The sequence below is a fragment of the Hoplias malabaricus genome, chromosome 2 (genome assembly GCF_029633855.1).
Source record: "Hoplias malabaricus isolate fHopMal1 chromosome 2, fHopMal1.hap1, whole genome shotgun sequence".
In the NCBI taxonomy this organism is placed as follows: Eukaryota; Metazoa; Chordata; class Actinopteri; order Characiformes; family Erythrinidae; genus Hoplias; species Hoplias malabaricus.
Genome location: NC_089801.1, coordinates 84,791,080 through 84,814,349, shown reverse-complemented (window position 1 = coordinate 84,814,349; position 23,270 = coordinate 84,791,080). Strand labels below are relative to the sequence as shown.

The 23,270-nt window shown below is 39.9% G+C and overlaps 1 pseudogene; it reads left to right on the top strand.

Moving 5' to 3' along the window:
- The first annotated feature begins 9,760 nt into the window (after nucleotides 1-9,760).
- The window catches only part of LOC136678924 (NACHT, LRR and PYD domains-containing protein 3-like), a 53,486-nt pseudogene continuing 39,976 nt past the window's right edge, over nucleotides 9,761-23,270 (top strand).

Genomic DNA, 23,270 nt, shown 5'->3' with positions numbered 1-23,270 from the left:
CCAAGAAAAGCAGAACCACCTCAGCCCTGTGAAGAATTTCACAGGCTGATAAGAAACGTAGTGCTTGTCTTCAAACACAGTATTGAATTAGAAGCAAGCCAAGCCTAATGTACATTAAGTACCAAACCGACCCACGAACCGAAAAAGCTCTTTAGTCAGACGTAAATAACACACCAATATATGAAATAGAATTAGTAATAAACAGAAAAAACCAAAGACTATAGTTTAGATAACTGAACACACTTATCAGTCAACAAGCCACCATCGTGCCTATTATGTAGAGTATCAATTTCCAACCGAACAAAACAAACATCATCAGCACACCATCAATAAGCAGTCAAACTACAAGATATATTATAAAAAGTGAAAACAAAATTTTGAAAACTACAGAAATAGCAAGCAAGTGACAAAATATCTTATGATGAACAAAAAGTTCAAACCGAGGCAGAAAATAAATTTTTAACACCAACTACCACAGTCAAAAAAAAATGCAAACTGAACCGGAAAAATAAGATTCTTAGGACAATAAGCAGTAAACAAAATACCAAATATATTTTTATCCACTGCCAGTCTAAATTAACCCCAATAACAAAGAAACCAGATTCAAAATTAGAGCAAGTGTTCAAGTACCAATTTTCCCTTTAAATCCCATGTTTAAACCTTACAGTTTCCCCAATGTACCCTATTAATACCTCAGCTTTACACCTTGCTCACCTTTCTCCTATTCTCAACATCTAAAAATGTCTATCTGGAGGTCATTGTCTATATTTTCTTAATGTATAGTCTCAAAGAAAGCTCATTTATTTTTACTTTATATATTTTACTTTAAAAACGTCTTCCGTTCAGGCTCATTGTCATAAATAAACAAACCCCTCATTTTATTGAGGTTCATATTCTTTAAATAACTGTCCTTGAACGAAGCTCATAATTTTTACCATTACAAATATCTTTCCCTATTAATTTCTAAATCACTCATTCTTTATCACCTTTCCCCACTTTCTTTAAACACTCTCTCTGACACTCAAGGCAGAGATGTCCTTTCCCCACTTTTCTTTAAACACACCCACAAAAAATTCATGGCTTTTTACAGCACATGGAGAAACTAGTTCTCCCCACACACAAGCAACCACAGAAGAAAGGGGGTTGATCAGTCCCCTACTTTCTCCTTTTTCTCCCAAAAAAAATTCTTTCAGCTGACACACGCACACAGTTACAGACAAGGGACAGTTATAAGATGGAAAAAGGGAGGGGTGAGACACACACTCAGCTGACACATACACACACACAGCAAGACACTCCTCTATCGCCCTCTAGCGAGCAAAAACATACACAACAGTCATGTAACAGCCTCTAAGAATAACACAGGCATTCAAAACAGAGATAAAACATGAATACACAATCAAATTTCATTAAAATATACAACAAACTGTGGCGGGAACAACATCCGCTCTTTTTATTTTAATTATTTCGTGGGGACAACTTCCGCTGCTATTTTTTAATTAATTCGCGGGGACAACTTCCGCTGCTATTTTTTAATTAATTCGCGAGGACAACTTCCGCTTATGAATATACTTCTGAGGAGACGAACTCTCACGGCCTACCCTTAGACCAGGCAATTAACACGAAACCTCGTCAGGTTCCGAGCTGAGGACGCCACCACTCTGTCTCAGATGGGTACAACGTCCATCTATTCCATTTTAAATTCCATAACCAAGCAACCCCAAAAGTATAAACCAATAACAAATTATAAAAACATATTTAAAATAAATTGATTTGCTCAATACCCCACTCCGGACCACCGTCGGGGCTCCACACCACTCCAATTTAAAAAGTCCAATATGCAGAATTTGAATAAAACAGGGTCTGCACACCCACCTTATTATGTTGCGGCCGCGAGTGGAAAGGAGTCCTAAGGTCTCCGGTCTGGACCTCCCGCACGTCGGGGGTCACCAATTTGAAGATAAAAATGTTCCTTTGGACCGTTCTCAAAGTATTTAAAATTTACCAACTCATGAGAAAATAACAAAAAAGGTCCAAAACACACTCTCCCTCTTCGGGGAAGGCATGTCCGTTACGAGAGAGTCGCAGACACCAGTCGAGTGAAGTTCAAAGCAAATCAAAGTATTTATTTACCAAAATACTGGATCCAGGAGAACTTAACACATTGAGAACAGTGTGATACCCCTCCCAAGTGAAGCTCTGACCTCACATGATCTGACTACAACAGTTATACCCATGATGACGTATAGCCTGTGGTGAGGCGTTTCTGGCTGATTAGCGTATATTAATATGCATAATTTCACGTGTTAGTACTCAGCTCTTCACGTGCAATATTCAGGTGCCTGTTGTGACCCTGAAGACATTCATTATCTGGTCAGGCTGACCATGGGCCTCTCTTCTCAGCACTTTTTCCCTAGAGACTAAAATTTAGGGAGTTAGAGATACACTTCAAGGCCACAAACAGAAGCTACAGATCAGCGCCTCCGTGCCCAACACTATGATGTCAGTGTGTTACAATTCTGGAGTGCACATCTGTTCAAGGTTAGACGTTAAGAATTAAAACTGTGTGTCAATATCAAGTTATCATGCCATATAGTGAAGTTAGCTTATAATATGTCTTTAGGAGTAATTATCATATGAGTTAGTGGTGCAGAATCAAGCAAAAATGTTTAACTACATGTGTAAGTAATTAATAATGTAAATACTGGTTAGTCATTCATATACATGCATATAGGGTACAGGATTTCACACAATGAGTATGTAGTTATAAATGCTAATTTAACTAATCATCATTTAAGGATATTTGTCAACCAACACAAAGTAATAAAATTGTTTTCTACAACAGAAGAGAGGCCCATTGTCAGCCTGGCCAGATAATGAATGTCTTCAGGGTCACAACAGGCACCTGAATATTGCACGTGAAGAGCTGAGTACTAACACGTGAAATTATGCATATTAATATACGCTAATCAGCCAGAAACGCCTCACCACCAGGCTATACGTCATCTGGGGTATAACTGTTGGAGTCAGATGATGGGAGGTCAGAATTTTCACTTGGGAGGGGTATCACACGGTTCTCAATGTGTAAGTTCTCCTGGATCCAGTATTTTGGTAAATAAATACTTTGATTTGCTTTGAACTTCACTCGACTGGTGTCTGCGACTCTCTCGTAACGGACACGCCTTCCCCGAAGAGGGAGAGTGTATTTTGGACCTTTTTTGTTATTTTCTCATGAGTTGGTAAATTTTAAATACTTTGAGAATGGTCCAAAGAAACATTTTTATCTTTACCGCTTATCCGGTTCAGGGTCACAGTGGGTCTGACACCCGGTGAGCAAATCAAAGGTAAACGTGGCAAGGAAACCAAAGCTAACAGGTGGGACACATCCCTCTCTCCAAGGCATCCTTGGAGTCTCTAGAGGTAGTGGAGGCCTTTAGTAAAGGTGAAGGTAAAAAGCTGAATCAATCCCATCACGGATCCTAGAATCAATGCATGAAGATGACAGATGCCACAGATCTTTGGAGCTGTGTTCAAGGAAAATGCTTTCTTTCTTTTTTTTGGATCATTTACATTCTCAGAAAACTACAATTATCACTTTGTTATTTCCCACTGATAATTTTAAAATAAAACTTGATGAATCCTTGCAACTATTCTAATTATTTGAATGTTAAACACAAAGGTGTAAAAGTGCATCTCTGTTTTCTGATTCATGTACAAGGTATTTCGGTAGATAACGCCTACACCACCTTCTTCCCCATATAACCTCAGGCTATGTGTGTACTTACAACCTACCGCAGTGGCTTCATTTAAACTGAAAAATTATTTAGGTATAATTCAAGTTTTGCTAAGACATACAAGGGAACATCTGTTTTCTGCTTACTTTCATTAACAATCACAGTTTTAGAATTAAGTGATCTTATAATAAGCAGATGACGTTTTAGATCAGAGGTGCTGCTATTGGAAACAGAATGTGATAGTCTGATATTATTTAAGTTGTTAGGACAAACAGTTTTTTCTAAGATAAGAGGAGGAAACCCACACGGACACAGGGAGAACACACCAAACTCCTCACAGACAGTCACCCGGAGGAAACCCACGCAGACACAGGGAGAACACACCACACTCCTCACAGACAGTCACCCGGAGGAAACCCATGCAGACACAGGAAGAACACACCACACTCCTCACAGACAGTCACCCGGAGGAAACCCACGCAGACACAGGGAGAACACATCAAACTCCTCACAGACAGTCACCCGGAGGAAACCCACGCAGACACAGGGAGAACACACCACACTCCTCGCAGACAGTCACCTGGTGCGGGACTCGAACCCACAACCCCCAGGTCTCCTGGAGCTGTGACTGAGACACTACCTGCTACATCACCTTGCCACCCTATAAACCAATACTGAAAAATGTAAAAGATGGCACAGACGTTTTTAATAGGTATTGTTTTACAACCTAATTCCTAACAGTTGTTTCACAGGAGATGGTTCACTGAGTAATGGAACATCTGGTTCCTATCACTACTGTTGTGATTGCTTCTGAATCTGTGTAATGTGCCATTATTTCTTTAAAATGCAACATTACACACCTAAAATAACTACCCACTAAAAGAACGAACAGAGCAGAGATTTTAGTATAGTATTTGTTTCTTCTGGAGAATATTTAATGTGATTTGATGGAATTATGCAGAAATACAGTCTTAATTTTACTGGGTTCTTTGACTTATGTCTTGTAATATAAGTACAATTAACTGTGATGCTAGGATTATTTTTATTTTAGAGGTTAATAAAAGTTGAAGATCAGTGGTGGATAGTTGGAAAAGTAGATTAAGAAACAAATCACTTTGTAATTATTAATACCCCACAGGTTCCAGATGAACAAGTAGGTCCACCTGCTTCTGCTGCAGAATGAAGTGTGGAATGACAAGATACCAGTACACACAAAAAATAGTGTTCTTGGAAAATATTCCCCGCATTAACCTGAAGTGCCCCATCTTTTAAAGTTTCCTACTAACATTCATTGTCTATACCCTGTACGTGCACTAATCCCTATGATAGGACATTCTGCTGCTAGCACTCGTGACATTGCAGTATGGTATGTTTTTAAAAAGCTGACAACAATGAATCAAACACCATTGGCCTCATTCGGGAAACCATTGTAAAAAACCAAAGCAAATCGCACATCATGTCTGAGTAATGGGATATTCCTGAAATCTTTCCGCCTCATTTATGAATGAAAATAACTTCCATGTAAGAAAAAGCTTGGACTGAGGAATCACAGCAAAAAGCCTTAAAAAAAACAAAGAAAACAACACTTCTGAGCAGAAATCAACATTCTGTAGAACTGCATTCAAATTAGCAACTTATTTTCATTCCATGTATCTTTGTTGCTCACTTACTGGAACTTATAGCCAGGCATTAGCTGGACAATGCAGTGTGAAGGCTAAGTTACACAGTATTACAGTAAGTAGTGATATTCTATGTGAATGTGTTTGTTTAGCCCTTTCCATATCTTTCCTTGTGGGAGTCTAGTAATATCTGAGGTTATCATCCAATCCCTGGTTTTTACCGGTTTAGAAATTCTTCACTGTGTTAAATCAAGTGTGCTGAAAAAAAAATCTGGTCTTCACACTCGCTCACAGGTCCACCAATTAAACAGACCTTTTAATTTTACTGAATTTATTTAATTTATTCTTATTCCATATCATTTTTACAAGCAACAAGCTTATTGAGAAGATAAATGATTTAAAATCTTAATAATAATTTTAACTACCTATGACATTGAACAAGATCCCCACTACCCTTCCTGAACAATAGGAGTGTTTTACAAAACATCTTTGAGGCTGTGTAGAAATCATTCTCCTTGGCCTCTCCAAACCCCTCCACACTCTTAATTTTGCTTCTACAAATGCCGTAGCTGCAGTCTTTTTCACATGCCGGTACCCATGTTCTGAACCAGCTAAGATCCAAAAGCCTACCTTTCCCACTTGACGGCTTCCCTCACCCCGATGCTCATGACAAAGTTCTTGGGTTGCCACAATAACAAGCACAGACAAGTTTTGATCACACGTATATGCAGCTCCGTCCACAATGGAGGTCTTAAGGAGCGTTCATTCAAACTAAATGTCCCACTGTGTCCTCCAGAATGAGTAAAGTTTCTCTCAGAGGTGGGAATTGAAATCAATCTGGAAAAAGTCCTCCACCAGCCTTTCCCAGCAAACCCTCACTGTATGTTTTGGCGTACCAGGTCTGTCTGGCAGCTTCCCTGTTCCCCGATCCAATTAACCACTAGACAACGATCAGTTGACAGCTTACTCGCTCTCTTTACCAGAGTGTCCAAACATACTGCCTCGGGTCAGAAGACACAATAACAATGTTTTATACTGATCTTTGACCCAAGGTACTCTGGTACCAAGTACACCTATGAGGAACCTTGTGTCCAAACATGGTGTTTGTTAAAGACAAACCATTACTAGCACAGAAGTCCAATAATATCCCACTTCACAGTCACTTCTCTAAAGGTTTCCTAGTCATTGCCAAAGTGAGCACTCTGTGTCCATAGCAACGAAGACTCTGTGAATATTAACAAAATGAATATGAAGAAAAATGAGTTTTTATTTGTGCTGTGTGCATTTAACATTAGGGACCCTTTCTGGGGTTTGCAAGTGTGTTTGTTTAGGTCATTTCATGAGGAGGTTGTATTTAAGTGTGTAGTGGCTAGCTTTTGGGGATGCTTTTTTAAATTGCCTGAACATCATCTTCTTTGAATAAGAAAATGAAAACAAAAAATGATTTACCTGTTCCTTTTGTGTGTTTATACTCTTTTTCTCTTAGCTGGACGTGACGGTTGTAACAAAGGTGGTAGCAGCATTATGCTACCTTGTGAAATCCAAGATTTATTGCAATATTGTTACTAATATAGATTAATATTAAAGTATTAAAAACAAAAATCTGCAGTGTTTAAAAAGACACACAAACCTTTAACCCCTGAACAACTTGTTGGAAATGTATTCTTTCATTTCTTTCACCATGTTTAAGTAACAAAAACAATGATATTTTAGTCTGAGTGTGTTAAAGATATCACCTGTACTTCATTTCGCTGGGCTGTTCTCTCTGTTTACAGTTGGGAAATGTGCTCCAACTGGTTTTCTCCTTCTGAAGATAAAGTGACAGGAAGTTTTTTATTGAGTCTTAACCTCAGTGGAGCGGCTGAGTGTGTGTAGACGTGTATAAGATAAAAGGCTTGCTTTGGAGAGAAGTTAAAATACTAAATATTAAATTATCATGAGATTATTTCTGTTCTCTGTGGCAGGACTGAGTTTCCTGATAAAGACAGAGCTGAACTTCTCTACTGAAGACTCCTCTGAGAGACTCTGAAGATCCACCTCAGAATCAGGTAACTGCTCTCAGATCTCTGATTCTAAAATTATATAAATGCAAACACAAAAATGGAACAAATGAGCACAAGTTTACTCCACACAGCAAGCAGTTAGTGGGCAGCTGCTGGTCCATAGTTAGCAGCTGCCAACAGTTCACCTCCGTTTACTAATAATAAAACAACATTTATGCTTTTCATACAAGGATCAAATTTATTTATTTACCATTTAACTATATTTTTTGCAATTATTATAACCAAAGTCTTGTTTAAACCTTTAGGATTGCTCTGTTATTTTTGTTCTGGGTTTCTCCATTGTCATTGCTCATTTTAATTTGTGCTCCTGTGTACACTGTTGTCATTCCTGTGCCATTTACTGTTTTTTATTCGTGGTCTCGTTTCTCCATTTTGTTTCCCCCTCATTCATATTTTGACTCTGATTCACTGTTTGCATCACTTCTTTGTAATTGCAGTGGTGCTACAGGTAGTGTTCCTGTCAGACAGCTCCTGGATTCTGGAGCATTGTGTGTAATCCTGCCTTGGTTCACCGTCTGTGAAGAGTTGTTCACAGTGTGTTCTCTCTTTGTCTGCTCCAGTTTCCTCCCACAGTCCAAATACCCGTTTACTGGCTGTGTGAAATTACTTCTAGGGTTGAGTGACTGCAGGAGTGCGTGATGCCCTGTGATGGACTATCACTGTCCATAATTTATTCCTGCTTTTCTACAATTATTTGCTTGAATTTCGGCTGATGATTGACATGCCGTGAGAGAGGTAGTAGAATAGAAGTGATGTCAGATTAACTGCCCAAACATGTTCAGAGTGAGCAGCCGGAGGGAGTCTCACAGTTTGAACAGCCCCACGAGCAAGTTTCTTGATGTCACGGTCAGACAATATACAGAGCGAGTTGAAACTTGTGGACACCCTTTCACATGCACACAGATAAGTTGCTTACCTCTAGTTCTCTCTGAAAAATGGACACATTTTCAGGTCTTTCCAGCCACCTGCTCTCCATATGTGTCTCCTGTTTTCATGGAATTTCAGTGCAGAGCCTGACCCAAGTCAGTAAAACTATGCAGAATCTCAACGTTTTTCTATAGACAGGGCACTATACCCTGCTGAGCTGAGCGCTTGTAGATAAACTGCCTTTGGGCTGCGCTTCAGCTTCAGTACAAGCACCTATGTCTCAGTGTGTCAGCCAGAATGACCACTTTCTTATACTGTGAGCATATAAATTTAATGAAAGATTTAGACACAATGTCAGTTATTGTTAAAGAGCGAGATTTACAAACTTGTATTTGCTTGGCTTTACAGAAGATGAATAAATGAATATTTGTGTGTAAAGAGTAATATCACTTCCAGAACATAAAATAAATTTCACCATATAAATTTAGCCCTGGTTTTCCTGGATTTCTAGTTAAAAATGTTTTGAGATTTTTGTTCAAAAACATTTATTTTTCCATGTAGTTTTTTAGTTATTTTTGATTGTTACATATTTCATTTGGTCCATACGTGAAGCAGTTTTGCAACAATTTCATTTTTTTAGCTTATGCACAGTAAACCTTAACAAAAATAATTTTTAAAGATTTAAAAACTTTCTATTTGTATTATGTTAATTACAAACAAATGAATGATATCTAATACTTGTATATATTGATTTAATTGGCCTGTTAGGGATTTACAGGGTGAGTGAGTAAAAATATTTATACTATTGAAATGTTTCCATTGTGTATATTCTTAAAGGCCACATGTTCATTCTGATGATGATGAAAATGATTAGTTTTTACAACAATAGGGAATGTTCACATTTACTCTGTATTTCTGATTCCAAATATTTATTGTTTAAGGAAGTGTCATAGCATAAATAACTTGAGTGATACTTGAGGAAAACATTTAATAAGAAATTGAGGGATAATCAAAAACCTTGAATCAAAGGGCAGTGTGAAGTCAAGCCAAATATATAGTGAGAAGAAGCAAATATATCCAAAGGACAAATTCAAAACAAAGAAAATGAGAAACAGGCATAAAACGAACACCAAAAGTCTATAAACAAGAGAAACACTTTAAATACATTAACACAATACTCTGCAACATCCCTAACAAACACTCTGCTTATATACTCTCTGTAAAGAGTGGGGCATGAAAAACAGGTGTGTTTATTACTCCAGTAACTGGAGTAACTAGTCCTCTGATCATGTAATTAAAACAGAAACAGAGCAAGGTGTAGAGAGAGAGAGAGAGACTGAATTGAATTATTGTTTTTCCCTCAGGAATTTGCAGAATCTTCTTCTAAATATACATCATGATACTCTTTAATAAACACACACACAAAACCTGTAATTAATTTTCCTGTATTATCCTTTTTTATCTCTAGTGTTGAAAGATGGCAGACATCCCAGAGATGTTGTTGAATACTCTTGACGACCTGTCAGAAGAAGACCTGAAATCATTTAAGTGGCGTTTGAACCGTGGTGTGGGTAAATTCCCCTCCATCCCACGGTCTAAGCTGGAGAAGGCAGACAGATTTGACACTGCCCATATAATGGTGAATACATATGGAAATAATGAATCAGTAAGGGTTGCATTAATTGTCCTGAATAAAATAAACCAGAACCAACTTGCCGAAGAGCTGAAGACCAAACTGGGATCAGGTAATACAGCTGATATAATATTCCCTGTTTAAACACATGCTTCTTTTTCATATGTATATCATTTCTCTATTCTCTTGCTCCAGCTTTCCAGCCCAAAGCCCATATGTCTATAGGTGTCCTCTTTACACTTAAGTGGGCCTCATTTATGAAACGCAAGCAGAAAATTAATTTGCAAATATATAATTTGTAAATCACTAATATAATTACCTGGATTCATCCAAAATGTTCATAGACTCAAAATATTCATAGGAACAAGCAAAAGTAGCATAAGTAGGAACTAGCGGTAATGTGTAAGACAACAAACAAAAAAATATCTACACACAAGAACCAATCGGGGAACACTGAAACAAAGGGACTATATATACAAAGGAACACCTGGGGACAATAACGAGAGGGCAGGACTACAAAGGAGACTCTGACGAGAGGGCGGAGCTAAGGCGGGACTAGGGCGGAGACAGGAAGAATAAACAGAGCCATGTGCTAAATGAGCACATGGCTAGGAAAACAAACAGGTGACAGATGCCCCCTCCAAAACGCACAACTCCCAGGGTGCTGGGAGTTGACCTAGACCCAGGAGCTGGCGCAGGAGAGGAGCAAGGAAAACAAGACAAGAAACCAACTGGAGACAGGACTCAGGACAAGGCAAAGAAAATGGAGTTGGGGACTTGACAGGATCGCAAACAGGAGACCGGACAGGAGACTGATAAAGGGGAGCATCGGGAGACGAAACTTGAGGCCAGACAGTAGACTGAACAGCAGAATAGACAGGAGACAAGACATGCAACTATAACGGAGACTGGACTCAAGACAGGACAGGGGCAGAAACAGGAGACTGAACACCATACTGAACCAAGGACTTGAAGGGAGATTGAACTGAGGACAAGAGACTAGACTGAAACGGACACTGAACAGGACTAGAGACAGGTGACAAAGCACTGGACTGAAGAGGGGAACGAACAAGACTAGAAACAAGAGAATGGATGGGGACAGGACAGGGTGCTGGACATTTGATGGAACACTGGACGGAAATGGAGACAGGACAGGTGATGGGACTGAGGCTGGGTACTGAGACTGGACTAAGGATGAGACAGGAAACAAGTACTGGGACTGGACAGGAGCAGATACAGGTGACAAGACACTGGACTGGAGAGGAATAGAAACATTAGACTGGACACTGGATTGGTACGGGGACTGAACTTGAGACAGGACAGGTGACGGGACTGGGTGCTGGGAATGGACAGGAGACTGGACTTGGCAGGGGAACAGGGACCAGGATATTTACAGGGACAGAAACAAACACAGTGACAGGGACATGAACAGAGACAAAAGCAGACACAGGTACAGGGACTTGGACAGAGACAGGAACAGACAGGGGAACCAAAATAACAGGAGGGTACCCAGGACTGGTAAAAGCCTGTGGGGAAGCCTGAGGTACCAGCCTGGGCACAGTTCTGGGGATCCCAGCCGTCCTCTACAGGTGAAAGATCTGGACTGCAGGCTGGCCATTTCAGTACCCGGATCCTACTCCTACGTAGCCATGATGTTGTGATTGCATTGCAGTGTCATTATCTTGTTGAAAAATGCAGGGTCTTCCCTGAAAGAGATGACATCTAGATGGGAGCATATGTTGTTCTAGAACCTGAACATAGTTCTATGCATTAATGGTGCCTTTCCAGACATGCAAGCTGCCCATGCCACAAGCACTCATGCAACCCCATACCATCAGTGGTGCAGGCTTCTGAACGGAGCGTTGATAACAACTTGGGTTATCCTTGTCCTCTCTGCTCCGGATGACATGGCGTCCCAGTGTTCCATAAAGAACTTCAAATCGTGACTCATCTGACCACAGAACCGTCTTCCATTTTGCCACACTCCATTTTAAAAGACCCCTGGCCCAGTGCAAACATCTGAGCTTGTGGAGCTTGCTTAGAAATGGCTTCCTCTTTGCACTGTAGAGTTTCACCTGGCGACGGCGGATGGCACAGTGGATCGTGTTCACTGACAATGCTTTCTGGAAGTATTCCTGAGCCCATTCTGTTGTTTCCTTGACAGTGGCATTCCTGTTTGAGGTGCGGTGACGTTTAAGGGCCCAGAGATCACGAGCATCCAGTAGAGTTTTACGGCCTTGACCCTTACGCACAGCAATTGTTCCAGATTCTCTGACTCTTTTGATGATGTTATGCACGGTTGATGATGATTACTTAAAAGACTTTGCTATTTTACGCTGGGTAACACCATTCTGGTATCGCTGCACTATCTTTCTGCGCAACAATGGTGGAATTGGTGATCCTCTTATCATCTTGGCTTCAGAGAGACACTGACACTCTGAGAAGCTCTTTTTATACACAATCATGTTGTCAATTGACCTAATTAGTGTTAATTGGTCTTCCAGCTGTTCATTAAATGCTCAATTTCCTTTTTCCAGCCACTTATTGCTACTTGTCCCACTTTTTTGGGATTTGTTGACACTGAAATTTTGAATCAACATATTTTTCCTTTAAAATGTTACATTTACTCAGATTAAACTTTTGATCTGTCATCTATGTTTTATTATGAATAAAATATTGACATTTGCCATCTCCACATCATTGCATTCAGTTTTTATTCACAATTTGTTTAGTGTCCCAACTTTTTTGGAATACGGTTTGTATTTATTTTTCACATAAAATTGATATATTTCTTAACAAATATATGCAACGTAAATTTAAAGTCGAAAGTCTCGAATTTAAAATGTATTTGTAAGTTGTTGAATCTGCATTTTTGGATCAGTGTGAACAGCAGAACAAAAATAATCAGAATGGGCCACTGTTATCTGCTGTGTGAACCCATGAGCTGATTTGAAGAAGGCAACTTATGCTGCATTACTACAATACCAGACAGTTACTGGTAAGGGCTAGAACTATATACTCAAACGTCTCATTAAAAATAAATAAATAAATCAGCTACTGTTTGAAAAGGACTTAACCCTTTAAATACTTTTTCCCTTGGAGCTCTGTTATTTCTTTTTAGTTTCTCTTTCTATCGTTTTTCTATTTCTTTTTGTATATTTTCTCTTTTCTGAAACACACCACCTGTCATCTTTCAAAAAATGCACAACCCAGAACCTCTCTTTGGATGGTCTTGTAATTAGGGATCAAGCAGGTTCACTCTGCAGTGCCGGGGAGTCTGGGAATTTGAGTTCTGAGAGCTGGTGATGCCTGCACTCCTAGTTTATTGCCTTTGACCCCTAGTGTTGGCCTGTGGCATCACCTGGTCTGTCACATCCTAGCATAAATTCTAATCAAATATGCTTAGAGATGTTGTGGCCCATGCAAAGCCCTTTCATGTTCTGGGAGATTTTTAGTTCTAAATTGAATCCTGAGCTGGATCAAGATCCTCCTAAGAAACCTTCCTTGGGTAAAGATTGGACTTTTCAAGCTCTGTCATGTGAACTCACGAAGCCCTTCTTTTTGTGATGATGGGAAGGTGGGGGTCAATTTTATATCAATTTCAATCACAGATTTAAAAAATATCTAAGAGTATACCAAATGAAACACTAAATACAGAACATTTAGCTTCCAGATCTGCTTTAGATCACATTGAGACACAGAATGAAAAACTTGCTACTTTCTGTGCCACACAGAGATTACAGAAGCCAGAGGACAAACTGTGGTGACTTTTAGCACATTGGGTTAACAATAGGTCATATTCATATCACAGCACTTAAGGATTTGAGTTGCTCCCTCAAGCCCCACAGGTCTTAACAGTCCCCAGAGGCTTGTATAGAGGCCACGTTGATGACAAATGATACATGACTGTATAATTTCAGGCACTTCTCTTCTTACCCTGATACACTCGTTGCTCTGGAACCGTCCAGTCTTTATGCTCCTAGGAAATTGATGCTTTGTTTACCCATTAGCCTCTCTTCACATGTTTTTTTTGTTTGTTTTTTATGTGCTTTAAGTAGTTTTTTTCTCCTACATTTGTTCACTCTCTCAGATGGAGACAGAAATGAAGATGTTTATGATCAAAGTACAACTTCTTCATCCACTGCAGCTCAGACTGGAGACTCAGGTACAGCTCTGATTTCAGGGGAACTTATCACTGTAAATCATACACTACAAAAACACAAGGTTTAAATTTGAATCTTCACTTTATTTGTGAAATTTGAATTCACTTTAATTTCTGTTGTTCATAACACACATGGTCTTGTTATGTTGACATAGTGAATATTGTGAAGAATGATTGTACACAATTACAACTCATTCTCCCTTCTCACTTATTTTACAGAAAAGACTCAATGAGAACAACATAATATTATGTTAAACATGAGTGCCTCATTGTAATGTGGCAGCTCACCCAGGGGTGGATTTGAGTAAACAGGGTGAGCTACAAGCAGAGTACTGGAGAAATAGGACTCAAGTACAGAGACACACAAACAAACCCTCTGAACATAAAATAAGAGTGCCAGGAAGTCTGAAATAAGAGAGGAAAACTTAAGATTATTGAGCAAAATGGTAAATAAAAGACAAGAGTTTCCCAAAACAACAGGGAGGAGAAATATAAACTTATTTTATTTCTATTTATTTATACCAAGAAACTGAGAAAAAGGAAAATATTGAACCACAAGGAGGGAAACCAAAGGGCTTGTGTAGCACTCTAATAAGAGAAACCCAAGACTGAGTACTGCAGTGAGGGTTGGTTATCCTTAAATAGGAGTGGCCCAGGTGGAACTAATTGCCTCAAATTAAGCAATAGTGTCTCTATCTAGTAGCTGGACATGGCATAGCAGGCAGCCTTGCCCAGCCCCAGCCAGAACTCTTACACTAATATCATGAAACATCTAACCAGGTTTTGTTCTTACCTTCCATAGATACACCACAACGTACTGTCAAAGAAATAATTAAAATAATGTTTAGGGAAAAGTTTGCTAAGTTGTATGAGGGGACTTCAGAGGAAGGACGTAATGTGCCACTAAGGGATATTTACACTGAACTCTATGTGATTGAAGGCTGCACTGGAGGAGTGAACACTGAACATGAAGTTAGACAGATAGAGACGTTTTGTCCCAAACCCAATGAAACACCCGTTACATTCACTGAACTTTTCAAAGTGAAGTCTGATGTGTTGGGTACAAGAGTACTCACACTGGGAATCGCTGGAGTGGGAAAAACAGCCTCTGTACACAAGTTCATTCTTGACTGGGCTGAGGACAAAACCAACCAGGACTTAGACTTTGTTTTGTTCTTTCCATTTCGGGAGCTGAACTTGATCAAAGATGAAGAGCACAGCCTCTGGACACTTCTGCTTTACTTCCATCCTGAGTTCTGTGACAGAGATGCAATGGAGATCTTGAATAACAAGCATAAAATGGTGTTTATATTGGATGGACTGGATGAAAGTCAACTGAGTCTAGAGTTTAAGGAAAAGAAAGTATCTAATGTAATAAAGAAGACCACTCTCAATAAACTAATAACAAACCTTATAAAAAAAACAGCTGTTTCCCTCTGCTCTCATCTGGATCACCTCTCGACCAGCAGCAGCCAATCAGATCCCACATGAGTATTTTGATCACGTGACAGAAGTACGTGGATTCAATGACCAACAGAAGGAGGAATACTTTAGGAAGAGAATCAGAGATCGGGATCAAGCCAGTATGATAATCTCACACATTAAACAAGCTAGAAGTCTTCACATCTTGTGTCACATACCAGTCTTCTGTAGGATCTCTGCCTCTGTGCTTCAGAAAATGTTGAAGAATGAGGAAGACATGAAGAATGCTCCCACAACTCTGACAGAAATGTACACGCGTTTCCTGCTGTTTCAAACGAAACTAAAGCGTGAGAAATACAGCAGAGTGCAGAACAAGGGCAGCACAGTTCCACCATCTGAGAGTAAACTAGGAGCAGAGGGCGTACTGAAGCTTGGAAAGTTAGCTTTTCTTCAGTTGCAGCAGGAACAGATCCTGTTCTATGAGAAGGATCTGAAAGAATGTGCCATTGATGTTGAGGAGGCTTTAGTGTACTCTGGAGTGTGTACACAAATCTTTAAGAAGGATGAGAAGATCTTCAGCTTTGTGCATCTGAGTTTCCAGGAATTCCTTGCTGCTGTGTTTGTGTTCCTCACTTTCAGTCAGACTTCCAACCCACTTCTTCAGACCACACCGGAGAAAATAAAATGGAAATTTAAACATTCCTTGGTTGATCTCTTAAAAATTGCAGTGACCAAAGCCTTGAAGAGTGAAAATGGACACCTGGACCTTTTCCTCCGCTTTCTTTTTGGCCTCTCAATGGCGTCTAATCAGAGACTTCTCAAGAATCTACAGCCAGAGCTGCAAATCATGGAAGAGCATCTGAAGGACACTGTAGACTACATTAAAAGAAAGATCAAAAAGGAAACCTCAGGATCCTCAGAGAAGACCATGAATCTCTTCCACTGCCTGAATGAACTGAAAGACAGATCTCTGACAAGTGAGATCCAGAACTACCTGAACTCAGGAGATCTCTCAACACAGAAACTCTCCTCCACACAGTGGTCAGCTCTGGTGTTTGTGATACTGATGTCAGAGGAGACACAAGAGAAGTTTGAGCTGAAGAAATACATTCCATCAGATGAAGGATTGAGGAGACTACTGCCAGTGGTGAAGTACACTCAGCGAGCTCTGTACGTATCATTAATGTGTAATTCATATTTTTCAAAGTCACACATACCATCGCTATATAAACTACAGCCACTTGCTGGTGAGGTCTTTAATTTTTCAAATATTATACAATTAAGATCTTTATAAAATGCCCAATGCTTTAGTGAGCTGTGAGGTTTCTCTTTTAACTTTACTCCAAAAAATATTCTGATATCATATGCCTAGATTACTGAACCATAAGGGCAGAATACACTGTGTAATCATTTGATTAGGAAACCTTGTCTCTACAACATTTATCCATTTTATCAGCTCCACTGACCATACAGGAATTACAAATTGTAGTCCACCTGTTTCTCTGCATACTTCGATCTCCCTCTTTCATGCTACACGTCAGGACCCCCACAGAGCAGGTGTGATGTGGTGGTGGATCATTCTCAGCGCTGCAGTGACACTGACGTGGTGGTGGTGTGTTAGTGTGTGTTGTGCTGGTGTAGAGTGGATCAGACACAGCAGTGCTGCTGGAGTTTTTAAAATTAAAAGGGGGTAAAGTATGCAGAGCAACTTATGGACAATAGTCTGTAATTGTAGAACTACAAAGTGTCCTGGGGTGCGTTTCCCGTACAACAACGGAGCTATTGTGGTACGATGCATCGTTAAACTACCCAACATCTGAAGTCCGACCGTTTCCCAAAACCGTCACACTTTGTTAGTACCACAGTAGTTAGAACCATGTTCGTTTAAACTACCGTAGTCCAAACTACAATGGTTCCAGACGTGTTTGGTCTGGTTTTCACAGCGGGAAACTTGCAAAAACTCACACATATTGTAAAATTAGGCGAAAATATGAGAGTTGTGACCACAATTACTCATACTGTAATCATATACAATCAGCAGCAAAAAGAATAACGTTACTTTAATTAACAATAAACGCATATTTTAAAATAAAACCAAAGAAATAACAGTGATAATAGACAAAGATTGTTTTGTAACAAAAACAATAATATTTCAGTGTATTCATTATTATAAAAAATAGATATTAAGTATTAGTAGTATTAGTATTAGTATAATAGATTGAATTAAGTTTACCGTTCAATCTACGTCCCAACCCTCACCTATGGTCACGAACTTTGGGTAGTGACCGAAAGAACGAGATCGCGGGTACAAGCGGCTGAAATGAGTTTTCTCCGCAGGGTGTCTGGACTCTCCCTTAGAGACAGGGTTAGGAGCTCGGACATCCGGGAGAGACTCTGAGTGGAGCCGCTGCTCCTCCATGTTGAGAGGAGCCAGTTGAGGTGGTTCGGGCATCTGGTTCGGATGCCTCCTGGACGCCTTCCTGGAGAGGTGTTCCGGGCATGTCCAACGGGGAGGAGGCCCCGGGGCAGACCAAGAACACGCTGGAGAGACTATATGTTTCGACTGGCCTGGGAACGCCTCGGTATACCCCCGGAGGAGCTGGAGGCGGTGGCTGGGGAGAGGGAGGTCTGGGTTTCTTTGCTCCGACTGCTTCCCCCGCGATCCGGACCCGGATAAGCGGTGGATAATGGATGGATGGATGGATATTTAGTATGTTAGAAAAGTTTATAAATATGACGGTGAGAACTCTCAGCAGTGTTCCTCAGTGGTGCAGTGGGCTACATGTGAAAACCCTGCATTTCTGTGTAGTACAGAGGTGGGTTCGAGACCTGAGAGCGTTCATTGTTTTGTTGTTATAACAGCAACTGAAGCTCTCAGTGATGAAACATTGATTCACTAAAGTACTGTAGAGTATTCTACGCTGCCTCTTCTGATATATATTTGTAGTATATACCAACATGATAACATCTTTTTACACACACACACACACACACACACACACACACACATACGGGTTTATAGTGTTTATCAGGACACCCTGTAACCACCATGGTTTATGAGGACACACCTTTCCTGACACCCTACCAATTAAATATATGTGCCAAAAAATTTAGTTTGGTTTCATTAAGATACATCACACTTCAAAATTTGATTTGGATCCTAAAATCATGGGAAAGTATCTTCTGACTTTTTACAGGTTTGAGGGGACTCAACAAAACATGGTTTGTAGGGACACACAGGTTTATAAGGACTGTTTACGTAAAATACACATACACAGACCTGAATATGGTTTACAAGGACTGTTTACATAAAATACACATACACAGACCTGAATATGGTTTACAAGGACGGGCATGGTTTACCAGGACTGTTTACGTAAAATACACATACACAGACCTGAATATGGTTTACAAGGACGGGCATGGTTTACCAGGACTGTTTACGTAAAATACACATACACAGACCTGAATATGGTCGAAAACCGAATGGAACATAAGTACCTACAGTCAAATATGGTGGAGGTTCAAAGATATTTGAGGATTTTGGGTCGCAATGTAGGGCCCAGCAGGACAATGACCCCAAACATACTTCAAAATGCTAAGCAATGGAGAGTTCTGAAGTGTCCAGCAATGAGGCCGGATCTAAATCCCATTGAACACATGTGGAGACATCTTAAAATTGCCGGTCCAAAATTCAAGTTGAGAGGTGTAAGAAGCTTGTTGATGGTTATAGGTTTTAGTTGATGTAAGGTGACCTTGAGTGTCATGAAAAACACCAACAAATAAAATATATTTTTAATATTTATATTATTATTGTTGTTGTTGTTGTTGTTGTAGTAACAGATCAGTTCAGATATTTTTTCCAAAGTGTGTGAAAATAAATATTAAGTTGAGGGTACAAATAACAATGTGCACCCTATTTTTTGAATTTTGCATGAAATAAATATCAATTTTGCCTTTTTTTTAGTTGTTCCAATACCCACAAAAGAAATAAGCATGTGTATAACAAAACGTGTGTAATTGTAAATATGACAGTCATGAACAAATATCAATACACTAAATACCTATGTCCTGACATAGGAAATGTCCCTCTAAACCAGTGGTCACCAACCTTTTTACATACAAGATCACCTTTTGAATCCTGAAGGAATGAAACAATAACATAAGATGAAACTTTTACCTTACTTCATTAATGTCCAGCTGAGTGATGGATGTAGTGGTCTCTGAGGCTGTCTGTAAGAACTAAACAGGTGCTCTGACAAGTTGTGCTACCTATCGATACCTATCCTACAGCAGCTCTGAGTATGCTCTGACACAAAAGTTTTAATGTTTTTATGGGAAAACAGGTGCATTATACAGTCTTAGCTTACTGTTATTTGCTTCAGCATTCCAAAAATGTACATGCTTAATCACATTATCAAAATCAAAATTATACATTTATACACAATGCACTATCATTGTGTATAAATGCACTAACGGGTTTCTGTACCCGTTTGGAAGCTGTTTTGATCGCTCGGGTTTTCCTGTTTAATCGTTTCCATTGTTATTTCTATATTTATATCTGTTTTTATAACCTACTAACCATCCATAGATCTATCTTGTAGATTGTCTCCGCAGGAATATTCATTACAGAGGCACTAAAACTGCCACCGGACCCTGGAGTAACGTTCTTGGTATAAGTTACTAAAATTCACTAAAAGCGGTAAGTACCTGCAATTCCATGGCTACTACTGGCTGTTTTGCCTGTTCAGAGTGTGGCATGTTTAGTTTAACGCCCTTTTCCACCTCTAGCGATAAATATAGTGGTTGTATTTGCAGTAAGTGTCAGCTAGTTAGCTCTCTGGTGGATAAAGTGGACCAGCTAGAAGTGCGCATCCGGAGCTTATTATTGTTGAGGGATAAACAGCGAGATTCAGTGTTAGCAACTCCGGGTGCTTTAGGGAGAGTTAGCACCCCCACGACTCCGGCGTTAGAGCCCTCACAGCGGGGTGAATGGGTGACGTCTCGGCGTCATAGCCGGAAAGCTAAGGCTGATGCTAACGCTGAGGCCAAAGCTAGCCCACCGGGACACCACGCTCCTCCGATTCGCGTGTCAAACAGGTTTGCCCCGCTCAGCGAAGCACCCGCTGAGGAGCCTGTTAAGAGTGCTCTGGTTATAGGAGACTCTATTGTTCGGCACGTGAAACTAGCTACTCCTTTAGGGGCGCCGGCAGTAACAGTTAGCTGTTTATCGGGAGCCAGAGCGCCGGATATTAGTGGCAACCTTAGACTGTTAGCTAATAGGAGATATTCGAGGGTAGTCATTCATGTAGGGGCCAATGATATTCGTCTGCGGCAGTCTGAGGTAACTAAGGGTAATATTACAGAGGTGATTAAACTGGCCCAGACGATGTCCGATGCCGTAATCTGCTCTGGTCCCATACCAATGCGGCGTGGCGACGAAGCTTACAGCAGACTTTCGGCGTTAAACTGCTGGATGTCCAAGTGGTGTTCCGAAAATCAAGTGGGCTTTATAGACAATTGGTTACGTTTTGAGGGCAAGCCTGGTCTTATAGGTAGGGATGGTATCCACCCCACGCGGGAGGGTGCTGCCTTACTTTCTTGCAGTATAGCACATAGTCTTTTAGTTAGTCGGCAGAGTAGTGTAGATAGCTGCTGACAATCCAGAGCCGGGACCAGGCCGCAGACAGACAGGCTAAACCGACCGTCTGCGAACTGTCTTGAGGCGTCACCCAGGTTCAACTGTATTGAGACTGTGTCTTTCCCCCGAACTAAATGTAAAAGTAGAAAAACAAAATCAGCCTGTTTCAGCAACCTAATCAATATTAAATCATACACAACACCTAGCAGCAACACCTCAGAACTAAAATTTGGGTTACTCAACATAAGATCGCTAAACTCAAAAGCACTCATCGTAAATGATATTATAAGTGATCATAAATTCAATGTTTTCTGTCTCACGGAAACGTGGGTTAAACCAAATGAATATTTAGCACTAAATGAAGCCACCCCCCTAGGCTATAATTATGCACATAGCCCAAGAATATCAGGCAAAGGAGGTGGAGTATGTGTAATTTACCAAAATACCCTAGAAATTAGTCTTAAACAATGTGACACCTTTTCTTCTTTTGAGGTTCTCTCCACTATTATTACAAATCCGGTCACAAAAAAGGACGCATTTTTATTATGCAACATTTACAGACCACCAGGGCCTTACTTAGAATTTCTGAAAGAATTCAGCGATTTTGCTACAAACCTAGCGATGTGCAATCATAAAGTTATAATTGTAGGAGATTTCAATATCCATTTTGAGAAGGAAAGTGACCCACTAAAAAAGGCATTTACCTCAATCTTAGACTCTATTGGTATTACTCAAAATGTAACAGGGCCTACACACTACTGCAGCCACACTTTAGACTTAGTTCTGACACTAGGTCTTAACATTGACAAAATTAATATCTTACCGCAATCCTCAGCAATCTCCGATCATTACTTAATTTCATATGAGCTACGTTTTATCCATAATATATGTAAGAACCCTCGCTATTCTACAAGGCGTATAATAAAACCATCTACCGCCCTACAATTTATAGAAAACCTACCAGAACTATCGACCCCAGTTCCAACTCCATCAGACCCAATGGACCTAGATGTACTAACTGACTACCTAGAAAATACCTGTCGATCTACTTTAGAAAAGGTAGCACCACTTAAACATAAAAGTATAAGACAGAAAAAGCTCGCACCATGGTATAATGATAAGACCCGTACTTTAAAACAAACATTACGAAAACTAGAGCGGAAATGGCGATCAACCAAGCTTGAAGTGTTTCATTCTGCCTGGAAGGACAGCCTTATAGAGTATAGAAATGCCCTCACTAAAGCTCGCTCAGCATATCTGGCCTCGCTGATCTCCAATAATAAAAATAATCCGAGAGCACTGTTTAGTGTGTTTTCTAGAATTACAAAAAATCAAGCAGGTTCTGAACAACTAATTCCAGCAACTCTCACCAGTAAAGATTTTATGGACTTTTTTAATAATAAAATTGAGAATATTAGACAACAAACTCTAGCCACAGGATCAAATCCATCCTGGCTGCCACCTGATGTGAATGAAATAAAACATAATATAACTGTAAAAGAAAGACTTGAAACCTTTTACCCACTCCCACAATTAGAACTAGAGAAGATTATCACCTCCGCAAACTGTACAACTTGCACACTTGACGCAATTCCCACAAAGTTGCTCAAAGAAGTACTACCAGCTATTATTGATCCTCTTTTAACTATAGTAAACTCATCGCTTAGTCTGGGCCATGTACCCAAAGCTTTTAAACTAGCAGTTATTAAACCTATGATCAAGAAACCAAATCTTGATGCTAGTACACTGTCTAATTACAGGCCTATTTCTAATTTGCCATTTCTGTCTAAGATCTTAGAAAGAGCTGTGGCCCAACAACTTAGTTCATATCTACATAAGAATCATATATATGAAAAATTCCAATCTGGATTCAGGCAACATCATAGTACAGAGACAGCTCTAGTCAAGATAACAAATGATCTTCTTCTTGCCTCTGATCAAGGCCACGTATCCCTGTTGGTGCTTCTTGACCTAAGCGCAGCCTTCGATACAATAGACCACAATATTCTCATAGAAAGGTTAGAAAACATGGTTGGAATCACAGGGACAGCCCTATTATGGTTCAAATCTTACTTAACGGAACGTTATCAATTCGTAAAAGTAAACAATCTAAATTCAAATTATTCTAA